The sequence below is a fragment of the Podarcis raffonei genome, chromosome 2 (genome assembly GCF_027172205.1).
Source record: "Podarcis raffonei isolate rPodRaf1 chromosome 2, rPodRaf1.pri, whole genome shotgun sequence".
NCBI classification, from domain to species: Eukaryota; Metazoa; Chordata; class Lepidosauria; order Squamata; family Lacertidae; genus Podarcis; species Podarcis raffonei.
Window position 1 is genome coordinate 112,906,492 of NC_070603.1, and position 17,573 is coordinate 112,924,064.

Here is a 17,573-nt window from a genome sequence, read left to right on the forward strand (position 1 = left end):
CAAGAGAAGAAACACTCTGTCCAATTTAGCTTGAATTTTTCCTCCTTCAGCCATTCTTGTAATGTCCCAAAATCCCCTCTAGAGGGATTTTGGTTACTTTATCTTCCTTCCAGTTCAAATCCAAAAATCAAGTTAGTTTGTATCAGTTCTTCCTTGTTTTCAACAAAATATAACCAAATTGTAGCAAATATATCCAGCAGAGATAGCAGAAACAAAGTTCTCTTTTTCCTTCTTGACAGCTAATTTGACAGCTGTCAAACTCTTCTATATCTCCTCAACAGGCTCTCTCGCGGATCACTCCCGGGTCCGGGGTGGTGGCACTTCAGCTCTCAAAATTAGCGCTTATCCTCCAGTGAAATTACTTATACTGCCAAATCGTGAAATTAATGTCTTTTACCCAATAAAGAAGAAGAAATTCTCTCGACCTTAGTTAGCTAGTCCTTGCTTTAGATTATTTATAAGACGGGGAGACAGACTTCCTGTTTGCGCCTTCCCCGATCGTGCCTAATTCAAAAAATTTTTTTCTTTACAAATCCAATTTCCGTATTACTCACGGGTTGTTGCTTTTAGAGTCCAATTGTTCACAAGAAGAAGTCAGCGCTCTCCGACCACGGCATGCGGCTTCACTCCGCAGGAGAAGCAGTCGACTCTCAGCACCGCGCCGCTCACCCCGTCCCCCGTTCCGAAGCCTTTAAAAAGGCTCCTTCGAGGGTCGGGGGGCGCAAATGGTGCCCGCCGTGTCACCAAGTTCACAGGCTTCAGCGCCTGTGATTTCTAAGGGTCCCCGCGTCGCCGCAGCGGCAAGACCCGGATCCTGCGGAGCCGATTCCCTCCGGAGCTCGGAGGGAATCCGCCATTAGCCGATGGCGCTAACCTGGAAGTCCAGCCTAGCATTTTCTCTGCAGTGTTAAGAGTTTGTGGGTGCCAGACACCCTAAATTTCTGGATCCAGTAAATGTTAGAATTTAATCTGTGTGTGGTGTGTTAGAACTGGATGCCAGACAGTAGGTTTAGCAAGCATTAAAATATAAACCAGGCCAGCTCCCCCATGTCAGGAAGTGCCTGGGAGACGAGCCATAGCTCCCACAACATTATTTTTCCACTTTATTTTGTACAACTTTATTTTATGCAACTGAAAAACTTTAAAATGTTAATAATAATAAAAACTACATGGTGGAAGGAAGAAAAGAAGGAAGGAATGGGCCATTAAGAAAAGTCAAGGAGAATGGGATTCTGGACCAGATAGCTGTTGGGTGGGGCTCCTCCTGCAGTTCTGAGTTGGTTCAGAAAACAAAGCAGAGTTTGAAAGGAGAGTCTTTAGAATTGGTGACCTAGGGGGAAGAGGTTGCAGTCTGGTAAAGGCGGCAAGCTGGGGAGAGTGTCAGAGCAGGATGGTTGATGTTATTTTCTATGGAAGAGTTTGTTTTTTGAAAAATAAAAAAATGAAAAAAACCTACAAACTTTTGCAATCCTATTTCATGCTCTTCACACACACATTCCGATGAGGTCAATAAAGGTAAAGGGACCCCTGACAATTAGGTCCTGTCGTGGCCAACTCTGGGGTTGCAGCGCTCATCTTACTTACAATAGGCCGAGGGAGCCAGCATACAGCTTCCAGGTCATGTGGCCAGCATGACTAAGCCGCTTCTGGCGAACCAGAGCAGCACACGGAAACGCCATTTACCTTCCCGCTGGAGCGGTACCTATTTAACTATTTGCACTTTGACATGCTTTCGAATTGCTAGGTTGGCAGGAGCAGAGACCGAGCAACGGGAGCTCACCCCGTCGCGGGGAATCGAACCGCCGACCTTCTGATCGGCAAGTCCTAGGCTCAGTGGTTTAACCCACAGCGCCACCCGCGTCCCATGAGGTCAATAGCAACCCCCTAAAGATAATGGTTTCCTTAATTTTCTTCCTCCTGAAATATTTTGTCCTGCGGCTGCTTAGTTTTTTTACTCCGGAAACTGGGGTAATTATTTAGATTAGCAGGGGTGCAGTGAGTGACACCAACACTTTGTGTTTTTTTGTCTGGGAAATGTCTGAGCAGGAAGAAGGTCAGTGAAAATGAGGGGAATCCCCCACTTCTGCGGGAAAATGCTATGCCAATGTTTACCTGTTTTGCATTTTGTAATTTATTTATTTTTACAATCAAGAGGGGTATAAATGTTATTAAATTATGATGATGATGTTGATGATATGCATCTAAATGACTGGAAGCCGGTCACCTTTCACTGATGCAGATTCTTCACTCCCCCCCCATTGCACTACAGTGGTACCTCTGGCTAAGTACCGTATTTTTTGCTATATAAGACTCACTTTTTCCCTCCTAAAAAGTAAGGGGAAATGTGTGTGCGTCTTATGGAGCGAATGCAGGCTGCGCAGCTATCCCAGAAGCCAGAACAGCAAGAGGGATTGCGGCTTTCACTGCGCAGCGATCCCTCTTGCTGTTCTGGCTTCTGAGATTCAGAATATTTTTTTTTCCTTGTTTTCCTCCTCCAAAAATTAGGTGCGTCTTGTGGTCTGGTGTGTCTTATAGAGTGAAAAATACGGTACTTAATTCGTTCTGGAGGTCCGTTCTTAACCTGAAACTGTTCTTAACCTGAAGCACCACTGCAGCTAATGGGGCCTCCCACTGCCACCTCGCAATTTCTGTTCTCATCCTGAGGTAAAGTTCTTAACCTGAGGTACTATTTCTGGGTTAGCGGAGTCTGTAACCTGAAGCGTATGTAACCTGAAGCGTATGTAACCCGAGGTACCACTGTATAGTGGAATAGTAGACTTGCAGAACTAACCTTTTGTTTATCTATTGAAACATGCTGAGAGGAGAAAGGACAATGACTGGAACAGTTGCTTCAAAATGTCGAGGGAAGGGTTTTCTTCTGATTACTTCCTCTTTCGATGCTGATTATCTAATTTCTATTCCCACCCCACCCCCACCCCCGCTGCTAATCTAAATAATTACTCCAGTTTCTGGAGTAAAAAACAGTGGGGTGGACAGGCACTTACAGTAATAGCCTAAAATGGGTTTGAGACCCTAAACGCCCCTACTCCAGAGTAACCTACCCAAACAGTGGGTGATTTATTCCTGATTGACGCCTCATGATCACGTCACCCCCCCTGTTTTTTGCAAGCAAACAAAAATTTGCACAGACTTAAAGCCAGATGGTAAGCCACAATGCAGAACAGCTTGTTCACCGTATGTGAAAGGAACTGAACATTTCCTAGAAATGATTAAGAAATCGTGAGGAGTTGAGGGAAAGGGGAGGAGATTTATGACCATTTTATGCACGGAACATAGCAGAACATGCATTAAAAATGCTACACAGTGTGCATAGAATACCAGATCTGATTCCCCAGAGAACTTAAAAATGGAAAATGGACAGTTGCAGAGTGCTAAGGACTGGAGATGCAAATACGTCCGTTTCAGTCTCACTCTGTTTCTTATTGTTCCATACTTCAATTTAGTTCTTCCACATCAGTTTGCAATAAAAAACAACAACACAACTCCACATGAAAATTCACCAGCATTTTAGTGTGAATTTCTTCTAGCACATACACCATGGGTAGGCAAACTAAGGCCCGGGGGCTGGATCCAGCCCAATCGCCTTCTAAATCCGGCCCGCAGACGGTCCGGGTATCAGCGTGTTTTTACATGAGTAGAATGTGTGCTTTTATTTAAAATGCATCTCTGGGTTATTTGTGGGGCATAGGAATTCGTTCATATTTTTTTTCCAAAATCTAGTCCAGCCCCCCACAAGGTCTGAGGGGACAATGGTCCGGCCCCCTGCAGAAAAAGTTTGCTGACCCCTGACATACCCAGACTGCTCCACCCTATGGCTCCAACCCAACACCAAAAAATCAGGCCAAGCTGCCCTGACCAACTTCCTACATCATCTTGGGTTAAGTACTAAATTAGTTCTGGGAACAGATATAAAGTTTAATTAAGGTGTGATATTGATTTGGATGAATAAATTATCTAGAAAGAACTGAAAGAGAATTAAATTGATTTGGAACAGGATCCACTGAGAAACTAATTTGGGGTGGATGAAGTAAAGGAGATCTGATTTGGGTTGCTAATTACATAAAAAGGTAAAGGACCCCTGACACTTAAGTCCAGTCGTGAACGACTCTGGGGTTGCAGCGCTCATCTCGCTTTACTGGCCGAGGGAGCCAACATCTGTCCACCGACAGTTTTTCCAGGTCATGTGGCCAGCATGACTAAGCCACTTCTGGCGAACCAGAGCAGCGCACGGAAATGCTGTTTACCTTCCCACCGGAGCGGTACCTATTTATCTACTTGCACTTTGACGTCCTTTCGAACTGCTAGGTTGGCAGGAGCAGGGACTGAGCAACGGGAGCTCACCCCTTCACAGGGATTCGAATTGCCAACCTTCAAGCCCTAGGCTCAGTGGTTTAGACCACAGTGCCAACCGCATCCCTTGCTAATTACCTAGGGTTGCCATATTCCCAAAAGTGAAAATCTGGACAAAATTGTTGAGGGTTGTTTTGTTTTTGGTCCAATATGTTTTTTGGGAAACATCTTCCCCCAAATGTGAAAGCATTTTTAAAAAGCATTTTGCTGGTTTGGCAAAAATCCTCCCAGACGCCATTTTTGCAGCCTGATTCCCATATGTGTCCGGACATATGGCAGCCCTAAATTACCTCAAGGATCGCCTCTCCACATACTGAAGAGGCTTCTCATGAGGCCGCAGGAACATCGCCCAGCCGTGAGTGTGATGGCCGCTCCCTGCAAGGCCCTTTCCACCTGGCCTAGGGAGTACGGCCCACAGTCACCAGCCCTACTATCCTAAATATGTATTCTGTAGTTGACCTCCTTTGTAATGTTTTATTTTGAAATCTTTAAGGTAACATTTTAGTTTTCTGTTATGTTGCTTTGACTGTATACTCTATATTTGACTTTCTTTATATTGTTTTACACATTTAATATGCTGTAAACCACTTTGAGATTTTTCTTAGAAATATAAAGCGGTATAGAAATTAAATAATAAAAATTAAATAATAATAATATGAACCAACCCAGACCCTACAGTTGTCATCTGAGGCCCTTCTCTGTGTGCCTCCTGCATGGGCTGTCTGGAAGCTCACAACACGAGAATGGACTTTTTCAGTGGTGGCCCCCTGCTTGTGGAATACTCTCCTCAGAGAGACTCCTTTCACATCACTCCGTATCGTTAGGCACCAGGCAAAAAACATTTCTTCCAGGTCTTTGGCTTTTTAATGATCTTTGGCCTCCTTCAATGAGTGGACGTTTTAGTCCTGCCTTTTAAGTATTAGCCGTTTTTTCTGTTTTGCTTTATGCTGGTTTTAACATGCACATTATTTATTTACTGTTACTTGGGGTAACTTTTGTTTAAAAAGAACCTCACAAGTTTAATAAATGATAATAATAACAGCTGGGAAAGCTAACACTCAGTTAGCTTTTAAGGTGCCGCAACAAAAAATTGCCATTGAAAAATTCATTTCCACACAGATAACACTCCTGGCTATCACATTTTTTGGAGTGGAGAGGCTGTTACAGTTCAGGGGTGGCCTGTCCTGTTTCACTGCCTGATGCAAAACAGGAAGGTGCAGCCTTCTGCGTGCGCCCTGGGCCCCCTCTTGTCGTCCCCACTGAAACCTCCCTTACTGGGGTTGTGTGGCTGCTACTTCCGGCGAGCTCTTGGGTGAGAAGCCAGAAGCTGCCACAGCCACTTCACCTCGCTTCTTCAGCAACAGTGGCAGGGAGCGCGCTGTTCAACTCTGCTTGGACAACATAAATTGTGTTGTTCATAACTTAGTAAAGGGACCCCTGACCATTAGGTCCAGTCATGACCGACTCTGGGGTTGCGGCGCTCATCTCGCTTTACTGGCCAAGGGAGCCGGCGTACAGCTTCCGGGTCATGTGGCCAGCATGACTAAGCCGCTTCTGGCGAACCAGAGCAGCACACGGAAACGCCGTTTACCTTCCCGCCGGAGCGGTACCTATTTATCTACTTGCACTTTGACGTGCTTTTGAACTGCTAGGTTGGCAGGAGCAGGGACTGAGCAACCGGAGCTCACCCCGTCACGGGGATTCGAACCGCTGACCTTCTGATCGGCAAGTCCTAGGCTCTGTGGTTTAACCCACAGCACCACCCACGTCCCTTGTCTATAATTTAGTTACCATTAAACTGTGCAACAACTTGGCATCATTGTGAAAACCACAGAATAATTCCATGCACTCTGCTTAGTGGAAGCTGCACACGGGATTTCAGCCTCAGCCGTTCAGTTGTGAAATAATTATTATTCAGCAGCCCTGCTTTCCTTCTCTAACCCGTTTCCCATGTTGATGGCCTGCAGCTCACCCGACCTGCATTTTCTGAGAAGGAAACCATGGCGGTTCCATGTGCCATCATGGCCTTGGGTCCACCGTCCACCGGTGTGGAGAAGGAAGTCATGTGCGCCATTTGCAGGGAGGACCTGGAAGACCCTGTGTCGGTGGACTGCAGCCACATCTTTTGCCGGGGCTGCATCACGGAGCACTGCAGAAAGTGGAAGCAAATGAACATGTCTTTGGAGTGTCCCCTCTGTAAAGCCCAGATCCGGGAAGAGAATCTGCGGCCAAACTGGCTGCTGAAGAACTTAATAGAAAAGATCAAGTTGAAGCCAACAAAGGGAAACCTGTGTTTGAAACATAAGAAGGAACTCAACCTGTTTTGCATAAAGGATGGAGAATCGTTGTGTGTTGGCTGCGAGAGATCTCCAGAGCACACATCCCATGAGGTGGTTCTCCTGGAAGATGCTGCCCAGGAATGCAAGGTAGGGAAAACACCTGGATCTTGGGCAATGGGATCCTTTCCTCCTAATACGGCCACTCCTTAATTTCCATGGGGAAATGATACTGAAGTTAACAGACATAACTGACTTAGGTTCATTCATTTCAGTGGATCTGCTTTCAGTAGAGCTTAGTTGAATACAACCCCCAAGCACCCAACTTGTTATATGCTCCCAAACATCACCAGTTGGAGTAAGCAAGAGAGAAATTTGGGATGGGGTGGGAAGGTCAAGACACAGCAGAGTCAAGGGTAGAAGCAGACCTTCGTCCTTCTGATAACCAAGGCAGAGTGGCTTCCTGGCAGATTGTCAGATTGGCTGGTGTTTACCAAGCCAAAATCTTTCTCTATATCTCTAGAAAGCTGTCAAGGAAGAGCTGCTGCCGCTTCTGGAAAAAAGGAGAAAAATGTTTGTGGCTCAGCAGTTGTTTGAGGAGCAATGGACTCAGGAAGGTCTGGTAAGTGTTCGTTGTTGTGATCCATGCACTGAGAAGAAGAGAGGACTGGACCGCCTGCCTTCCGTCAGTGAAGAAAAGTGCATGAGTAGCAGAAATATATTTTTTATTTATTTACTTATTTAATTTCTAACCTGTTTGTCCTTCCATGAGCACAAGGCAGTGTACATGGTTCTCTACACCCAATGTTATTCTCACAACAACCCTTAGCAACAACAACAAACAAGAACAACTTATTATTTATATCCTGCCCATCTGGCTGGGTTTCCCCAGTCACTCTGGGCGGCTCCCAACAGAATATTAAAAACATGATAAAACATCAGACATTAAAAACGTCCCTAAACAGGGCTGCCTTCGGATGTCTTCTGAAAATGAGACAGTTGTTTATCTCCTTGATATCTGCTGGGAGGGCATTCCAGAGGGCGGGCGCCACTACCGAGAAGGCCCTCTGCCTGCTTCCCTGTAACCTCACTTCTCACAGTGAGGGAACCACCAGAAGGCCCTCAGAGCTGGGCCTCAGTGTCCAGGCTGAACGATGGGGCTGGAGACACTCCTTCAGGTGTACAGGGCCGAGGCTGTTTAGGGCTCTAAGGTAGGTCAGGCTAAAAGATGGAGATTGTCACAATGGCGCCCACTGAGGTCTATGACTGAATAAGGATTTTAACCTGGGTCTCCTCGATCCTGAGCTGCAAGTCATCAGGCTCTCACTAATGCTTTAGACTTCTTGGAGATTGGTCAGACCAGCCGTTCCCAACTCATTTCTGTGCCAATGACAATTGAATATACAATAATTATTTGAAACCAATGATCTGGCAAACCACTGTTTTTGTGATTTCCATCTTTCTTCCAAATTCTTCCAACACAGCACCAAAACCAACACAACCGTTGCACTAGGGAAAGCTCACGGTTGTGCAACCACACGGACCCTGCAACCTTCCTCTAAGACATAGCTGTCAACCGTCCCTTATTCGGCGGGAAACTCCCATATCCCAGCGCCGTGTCCTGCTGCTGTCCCTTATTGATGATGTCCCTTAAATTTCCCGGCCAGGGAGGAGGGAGGCTCCAGCTGTGTTGCTTGGCTGCGTTGCTCACCCAATAAGGAGTCTAAGAACGACTGGGGGGTGGAGCTTGCATGCCTTGTGCCGATCAAATCGGCTGCATTGCCTGGGGACTCGCCTTTGCTCAGCGCTTCCCAGCGGAGAGGTGACAGTGGTTTTCCTTGCTGCATCCCCTTTGCCGGGTTGCTGCACTGTGGGAAACACTGCTTGAGGCTTCGTTTGGCTGCTGGCTGGGCTTTCTGCCTTTGGCTCGGAGGGGCTCAGAAGTTGAACATACCTGTGCCCAGAAAATCCCTTATTTTGGCTGCTGATCCCTTATTTTCGAGGCTGCTGGTCCCTTATTTTCAAATCTGTAAGTTGACAGCTATGCTCTAAGAGGACATTCTGCTGGTGCAAGTCATTCTGCTGGCACAACTGGTACGCCGCTAACTGACTTCCCTTAGCGCCGCAGTGAATTCCACCTTCTGTTCCCCCTTCAGACAGAGTTAGAGGAGCAGAAGCACAAGATCACAGATGCTTTTGAGCGGATGCACAACTTCCTGGAGGAGCTGCAGCGCTTTTGGCTGGCCGACCTGGCGGATCTGGAGAAAGAGATGAAGAAGAAGCAGGAACACAACATCGCCACGCTCTCACAGGATATCGCCTTTCTCAGTAGCCTCATCACAGACATGGAGGAGAAGTGCCAACTGCCCGCTATTGAGTTCCTGCAGGTGAGACAGTGAAACACAAAGGCAGATCCCTGATCTCAGGACTTGAAGAAGTCACGGTCCCCGGGGAGGACACTTGGGCTGTGTACAAACTTATTATCCATTTGTTGCACAAAGGAGTAGCTTTTTCTCAGCGTGGAACCATGCATGCTCATCCTCAACATGCTGGTTTCAGTCCAGGTTGTTTCTAGAACCTTCCATCCCCCAAAGTGGGTGTGGTTACTTGATACACATTTGAAGATGCTCTTCTTGGTTAGATTTCTCCTGACTTTTCCTCCCTGCCCCATATCCCAGGTGAACGAAGAAGGAATTGGGGGTTGAAATCTTGGTATACAGTGTCACTGGTAAGGTAAAGGTAAAGGGACCCCTGGCCATTAGGTCCAGTCGTGGCCCTCATCTCGCTTTATTGGCCGAGGGAGCCGGCGTACAGTTTCCAGGTCATGTGGCTAGCATGACTAAGCCGCTTCTGGCGAACCAGAGCAGCGCACGGAAACGCCGTTTACCTTCCGGCCGGAGCGGTACCTATTTATCTACTTGCACTTTGAGGTGCTTTCAAACTGCTAGGTTGGCAGGAGCAGGGACCGAGCAACAGGAGTTCACCCCGTAGTGGGGATTCGAACCGCCAACCTTCTGATCGGCAAGTCCTAGGCTCTGTGGTTTAACCCACAGCGCCACCCCTGTCCCACAGTGTCACTGAGTGGGGTATAATTATTATTATTATTATTATTATTATTATTATTATTATTATTATTATTATTATTATTATTTAGGCAGGTCCCAGTCCCCATTGCTGGGGCTGCCTCCATCCTTTTTCAGATGAACACATTGGGCGGCGGGGGTGGGGGAGAGGTAATACAGAATCAATCTTTTATTTAAGCTTTTATTTTGAGAATGAAACTGACTTGTGAAAAAGTGCTTTTCAAAGGCATAGAATATGCAGCAGGTCTAAGTTGTGTATGGACTATAGACGAGGGGAGAGAATAGGATCTCTCTGTGTGCATTTGTTGCAGGGCAAATCCACTGTCTCACTAAGTACCTTTAACTATTCGTGAGTCAGGTTGAAGAAAGAGTCCAAAATTCACTTCCACAAAGGCTGAACGGTGTGTGTGTGAGTTTCCCCCCAAAGACCTTTTATAGAGTTTACAGATAAAATAATTTATATAAAAACTAATCAAAATGCTGCAGACATATGCCATAGCTGGCAGAACACTCTTTAGATACAACTTTCTGGGTGTCCAGCCAGCAACTTGACATGTGTCCAGCCCTTCCAGGCTCCTAAAGTTTTGAAGCCTACATAGATACAACCCTACATATTAAAGAAAGGAGAACTGTATTCTGAGATTTCTGTTCAGCTAGATAACAAGCCTACATGAGGGGAGTTGCCCTTAGTAAGCTGCCATAGCCAGACTCCCACAATTTTACTACTTCAAAGTTCACTCCCCAATACAATTCTTATCTAGTCTCCAGCAGCCAAGCAGCAAGTTTGTCTTTTATGAACAAAAGGAAACTATTATGAACCAAGGGTTTTTAACAGAACTGCAGTATCTCATTCAGCTGGGGCTTTTTAAAGGTTTCTCACTCAAAGCATATTTTGGGGGCCCTTGAGGGCCCCTCCATTGAATGTGTCATACGTGTGGAGGAAAACCTTATACATGTAGTAGCAGCGTTTCCAAAAATAGACCAGAGGCAATATTTCATCCAGCAGAGCTCTACTTATGCTTGAAGGCAAATGAGCATAATGATCACAAATCCAAATACATTCAGGATTGGCACAGTCCATTAAAAATTCCAGTTGCTGCACTTATAACTTATAACATGACTAAAACTTAACACTAAGCCTACTATGTACAGAACACCACACTAGAAGGAAGAGAGATAGAAAGAGAAAGTAAAACCCAGGCTCCTTCTGGCCCTATATTTACAGTCAGCATGACCTTAACTGGGAGAGATAAGAGAACTAGTTCAAGCCAGCTTCCCTTAAGGGAAACCTTAATCTTTCCCTTAAGATTCCCAAACAATCACCTGCTTCTCTCACACAGAGGAGCTTCTAGTAAAGGGGTCAGCAACCTTTTTCAGCAGGGGGCCGGTCCACTGTCCCTCAGACCTTGTGGGGGGCCGGACTAGATTTTTTTGGGGGGGGAGAATGAACGAATTCCTGTGCCCCATAAATAACCCAGAGATGCATTTTAAATAAAAGCACACATTCTACTCATGTAAAAACATGCTGATTCCCGGACCATCTGCAGGCAGGATTTAGAAGGTGATTGGGCCGGATCCGGCCCCCGGGCCTTAGTTTGCCTACCCATGTTCTAGTAGCTTCTAGAATCCCCTTGTATTAATCAGAATAGGAAAGATCTCCACACATCAGATCAATACTTTCTGCACTAAGAAGTGCAAACTGACAGAATGTATATTATGTGGATGCAGTCTTGGTTTTCCAACTTGCAAAGGAATCTTCAATAGAACGAGATGCCTTGTTTGTGTTCTGCCAGTGCAACTGAGACCCATTTCTCTCATCCTCTTTTTCAGGACTTAAAAAATAAGCTGAGCAGGTATGCAACTTTTTTTTTGTCGCTCCCCTTTCTGTTTCCCCTTCTTTCCTGCGGCACAATGCCTATTATACTGTTATTGTTGCTTAATCCTATATACATAGAAATGTAATGCTATCATCACACAGCCCCTCCTGGAAGATAGCTCCACATCATAGGCCTGGATGGCCATGAGGTCATATGTAATGGGCTTCAGATACAGGAAGGCTGACTTATCAGGAGAAACCTAGGTAATTCTCCTTCCACAATGGAACTAATAAACTGGGCGTCGTGGTGGGCTCTCCGTCTTCGGAGGAATTCAGATAAAGGCTGGGCAGCCGTCTGTTGAGTACGCTCTGCTTCTGGGTTTCCAAAATGAGCAAGGAGCTGAACTTGTTGTTGTTGTTGTTGTTTAGTCGTTTAGTCGTGTCTGACTCTTCGTCACCCCATGGACCAGAGCACGCCAGGCCCTCCTGTCTTCCACTGCCTCCCGCAGTTTGGTCAAACTCATGCTGGTAGCTTTGAGAACACTGTCCAACCATCTCGTCCTCTGTCGTCCCCTTCTCCTTGTGCCCTCCATCTTTCCCGGCATCAGGGTCTTTCCCAGGGAATCTTCTCTTCTCATGAGGTGGCCAAAGAGCTGAACTACATGACCTTTAAATACAGCTCCTGATTCTGTGATCTGAGGCTACACGTTTTCGAAAGGGCAGGTCTCCATTAACCTTGCTTATGCTAAGCCATCTTCCTTCCAGATGTGAGAACAGGCAAATGGGGCAGCAGCACCTGGGAGTTTCTCCAGACTTGGAGAAGAAGCTCAGGATTTTCTGTGAGAGAGGTTCCATGCTGAAAGAATCCATGAACGAATTTGAAGGTACTGGGGGGTCATTCTGGGGAAGGGGAAAGGATGCCGTTTCTAGGAAGGTTCGGTTGATGTGAAAGTCAGAGGTTTCTTAAAGAGGAGCTGACTTTTCCTGGAATGATCCTGAAGCATAGCTGTCAACCTTCCCTTTTTTTGCGGGAAATTCCCTTATTTCAGCGCCATTTCCCGCTGCTTCCTGCTGCTGTCCCGGATTGTTAGACTGTCCCCGGGACAGGTGAGGCTGCTGATCCCTTGTTTTTGCCCGCCCTGTGGAACGCCCTCCCATCAGATGTCAAAGAGATAAACAACTACCTGACATTCAGAAGACATCTAAAGGCAGCCCTGTTCAGGGAAGCTTTTAATGTTTAATAGGTTATTGTATTTTAGTGTTTTGTTGGAAGCTGCCCAGAGTGGCTGGGGAAACCCAGCCACTCTGGGCGGGGTACAAATAACAAATTATTATTATTATTATTATTATTATTATTATTATTATTATTATTATTATAATATTCGAGGCTGCTGATCCCTTATTTTCAAATCTGAAAGTTGACAGCTATGTCCTGAAGATGTCTGTAGTGCTTGCTTTTCCTGTCACATTTCCCTCACTCCGTGTTCATGTTGGCAGCGCATGTGCCAAAATTGGAACGATGCAGAGAAGATCCGCATGGCCCCTGCACAAGGACAACAGGCAAATTCGTGAAGCGTCCCCACATTTCCCTCACCCTTTCCACTTCCTAGAAAGAGGGAACTTTTGCTTTCGATGCACAGTCGTATCTTGGTTGTCAAACGCAATCCGTTCCAGGAGTCCGTTCGACTTCCAAAACGTTTGGAAACCAAGGCGTAGCTTGTGATTGGCTGCAGGGAGCTCCTGCAGCCAATCGGAAGCCATGCCGGACGTCCAGGCTCCAAAGAATGTTCACAAACTGGAACACTCACTTCCGGGTTTGCGGCGTTTGGGAGCCGAAATGTTCAAGTCGCAAGGTGTTCCAGAACCCACAACCCTGAAATTGAGAGTCTCACGCTCTACCGACTGAGCTGTCTCTCTTTCTAAATAAATGTCCCAGCCTGGGACTTATTCACAAGTATTGCCCCTCTTGCTATGGGTATGAGCTGCTTCTAAATAATAATTTTAATAATAATAATTTATTATTTCTACCCTGCCCATCTGGCTGGGTTTCCCCGGCCACTCTGGGCGGCTTTCAGCAGAACATTAAAAACAGAAGAAAACTTCAAACGGTAAAAACTTCCCTAAACAGCAATTGACTGGGACAAGAGGAACATTCGGGAAGATTTTGGCATTCTAATCAGAAGATGCAGCATGGTGTGAGGAGTTTTTTTGGGGGGAGGGTAGGCTTTATGACTGAGCTCCCTTCTAATTCCTGAATCAATCATGGATTCAATTCTTGGAATAACCAGGCTAGCTTCCTGGTGACGCAGTGGCCTTCTGAGTATGGGCCATTAAGGTAACAAAGGAAGTGGCTCTGTGCCAGATAATAAATGGGTTGGCCCCCATCCCTCAACTTGCTGGCAGTTATAAAGACAAAGGCCAGAGCTGAGCGATGGGTGAGCTTGCAGGCTGGGCAGCTGGGAGACTGAGCTATGCCTGATTTCTCTTTGAATCCAAGGCTGTGGTTCTGGGGGAATCAAGGCCCTCTTGAAGTGTTAATGCTGTAAACCCATCCATCATAGCCTCAGGTTGTATATTTGTGTAAATAAACCGTATATCATAAAGACAGCACAGTCCAGGGAGACTATTTGTCGGCTGCAGGCTTAATTAAAATGCTTAGCTTAATCAATATTTAAATATAAGAGTAGGGTTTTTGTTTTGTTTTGTTTAATGTAATGACATATCTGCAAAATGCATGCTCTGACTTTAAATCTGTTACGCTTTCTTCCACAGAGAAGCTGACACATGAACTGTACCAAGGTAACTATCTTACAAGGAACTGAAGGAGGTCCAAAAACGTTATTGGGGGCAACCATTAGGTTGCAATAATCAGATAGCTTTATCAAAGCTCTATTGGAGCAATACGTTAATTGTGCTCATGTAAGATTCAAACGGGACGTGGGTGGCGCTGTGGGTTAAACCACAGAGCCTAGGACTTGCCGATCAGAAGGTTGGCGGCTTGAATCCCCACGACGGGGTGAGCTCCCGTTGCTCGGTCCCTGCTTCTGCCAACCTAGCAGTTCAAAAGCACGTCAAAGTGCAAGTAGATAAATAGGTACCACTCCGGCTGGAAGGTAAACGGCGTTTCCGTGCGCTGCTCTGGTTCGTCAGAAGCGGCTTAGTCATGCTGGCCACATGACCCGGAAGCTGTACGCCAGCTCCCTCGGCCAATAAAGCGAGATGAGCGCCGCAACCCTAGAGTCGGTCATGACTGGACCTAATGGCCAGGGATCCCTTTACCTTTACCTTAAGATTCAAATGGCAATTGGGCTAAGTGTTGTTGAAAACCGCAAGGGGCCACAAGACTCTTTGTTGCTTTCACTACAACAGCCTAACATTGCAAATTTTCTATGGAAACATAATTTAAAAAACAACAACAACAACCTCAAAGAAAATTTAGCCCACTGCAGGAAAACCACTTCCAGCGTATCCCTGATACGGAGCAGGGAAAGGGGAAGATGGAGCCGGGAGAGACTCCTGCCTGAAAGCCTGGAAAGCTGCTGCCAGTCAGTGCAGACAATACTGAGCTTATTTATTTATATTATATAATTTATATACTGCTTGATTGCAGGGGTGGGAAACCTCAAAGCAATTTACGAAAAAGAAAAACGCAATAAAATTATCACCACAGTGGTACCTCAGGTTACATACGCTTCAGGTTACAGACTCCGCTAACCCAGAAATAGTACCTCAGGTTAAGAACTTCGCTTCAGGATGAGCACAGAAATCGTGCTCCAGCGGTACAGCGGCAGTGGGAGGCCCCATTAGCTAAAGTGGCACTTCAGGTTAAGAACAGTTTCAGGTTAAGAACGGACCTCCAGAATGAATTAAGTACTTAACCCGAGGTACCACTGTATTTTTTTTCAAGTGTAATTTAAAACATACAGATTTTATAAATGCCTGGGTGAAGGTAAAGGGACCCCTGACCATTAGGTCCAGTCGTGGCTGACTCTGGGGTTGCGGCGCTCATCTCGCTTTACTGACCAAGGGAGTTCAGCTTCCAGGTTATGTGGCCAGCATGACTAAGCTGCTTCTGGCGAACTAGAGCAGAGCACGGAAACGCCGTTTACCTTCCCGCCGGAGGTGTACCTATTTATCTACTTGCACTTTGACGTGCTTTCGAACTGCTTTGTTGGCAGGAGCAGGGACCGAACAACGGGAGCTCACCCCATCGCGGGGATTTGAACCACTGACTTTCTGATCGGCAAGCCCAAGAGGCTCTGTGGTTTAGACCACAGCGCCACCCGCGTCCCTTTGCATGAAGTATGGACCTAATGGTCACTCAGTTTAAGGCAGCTTCCTGAGTTCCTATAACCTTGGGAGCCTGCTCCTATGATTTCGGATAAAACAACTAAGATCGTTAAAGCTAGAAATCTCAAGTGATTTGACTTTTACAGGAGCCTGTTAATAAATATTGCAGTGCATAAAATATATGTGCCACTTGATTGCAAACAAAAACCCTCAAATCCTACAAGATCTCTTCGGGGTTCTAGGAGGGATGTGGAGTTAACGTTCCGCTCACCTCTCTCTAGCTCCTGCACTTATGCCCAATGTTTGCTGGGCTGTGGGTCGAGGTCTGCAACCCGAAGGTGTCCTGGTGAAGGAGGCAGTAGATTTCAAGGTCTACACAAGAAACAGGATAAATCACGAGAAGCTCAAAGTGACCGTGAAAGGGCCAGGTAAGTCCTTCTCTCTCCTCCCTACACCATGATTAACTTTAAATTTGGGCTTGGTGCGATGTGTGCCTTTACCCACAAGTCCCAACCCTTTGATCTGGAAGCACTGCTGTCCAATTCTTGTGTGTGGGTGGGGTCAGTGCCTGATTGCACTCTGCATAGGTTCAGAGGCACTCCTGGAGCTAGTGCTTTGCACGTTCAGAGGTGGGACCGGATTTCTTACGGTGTTGTTCTTTTGGCAGCACCAAGCTAGGTTTGTGTCCAGATTTCTGAGAAAGCTGCAGTTATTTTGATAAATTGGGGGCAGGGAAGTTGTCTCCAATGGCGATTCAAATTCATTCAGTGAGCTTTATGGCTGAGTGGGTGGCTGAATCTCCTTGGCAGTAGCATAGAGCTGCCATACATTAAAAAGGTAAAGGGACCCCTGACCATTAGGTGCAGTTGTGACTGACTCTGGGGTTGCGGTGCTCATCTCACTTTATTGGCCAAGGGAGCCGGTGTACAGCTTCCGGGTCATGTGGCCAGCATGACTAAGCCGCTTCTGGCGAACCAGAGCAGCGCACGGAAACGCCGTTTACCTTCCCGCCGGAGCAGTACCTTTTTATCTACTTGCACTTTGACATTCTTTCGAAATGCTAGGTTTGCAGGAGCAGGGACCGAGCAACGGGAGCTCACCCCGTCATGAGGATTCAAACCGCTGACCTTCTGATTGGCAAGTCCTAGGCTCTGTGGTTTAACCCAAGGCAGAATGATGTCCAGGGGGAATTTCCAAAATGCACCGCTTTGAAAAAAAAGCTCAGCAACTTTGGGGTTTTCCTATAAAACAGCAGCAGCAGCCAATTTCCTGCGCAGCCTCTAGCCTCCTGCTAGCCCCAGAGCTTCAATTCTAGTTGTGGATATTTTTGGATACAGTATGTTTGTTCTGGATGGGAGAGCACAGTGCAGAGAGGGCATTTAAAGGGTGTTTAGAGAGTGCTCCCCACTTTATGTGATTTTGTTTAGCACCCGGGCCCCCAGAATGTAGGCCTCTGCATAAGTGGGGAGTTGCCTATCTATGAATTTTATAAATCAAGTACAGTCATACCTCGGAAGTCGAATGGAATCCGTTCCGGAAGTCTGTTCGACTTCCAAAATGTTCGGAAACCAAGGCACGGCTTCTGATTGGCTGCAGGCAGCCAATCGGAAGCTGTGTCGGATGTTTGGGTTCCAAAGAACATTCACAAACCAGAACACTCACTTCCGGGTTTGCGGCGTTCAGGAGCCAAAACGTTCGAGTCGCAAGGCGTTTGACCTCTGAGGTACAACTGTAATT

At 46.4% G+C, this 17,573-nt stretch overlaps 1 protein-coding gene and 1 non-coding gene across 2 annotated transcripts in view; one reads left to right on the forward strand and one right to left on the reverse strand.

Moving 5' to 3' along the window:
* The window catches only part of LOC128409053 (zinc finger protein RFP-like), a 203,179-nt gene that overhangs the window by 3,057 nt on the left and 182,549 nt on the right, over positions 1–17,573 (reverse strand). The window lies entirely within an intron of this gene.
* LOC128409680 (U6 spliceosomal RNA) lies at positions 13,028–13,134 on the forward strand. The gene has a single exon (XR_008329292.1). It is a non-coding gene; the product is annotated as a U6 spliceosomal RNA (small nuclear RNA).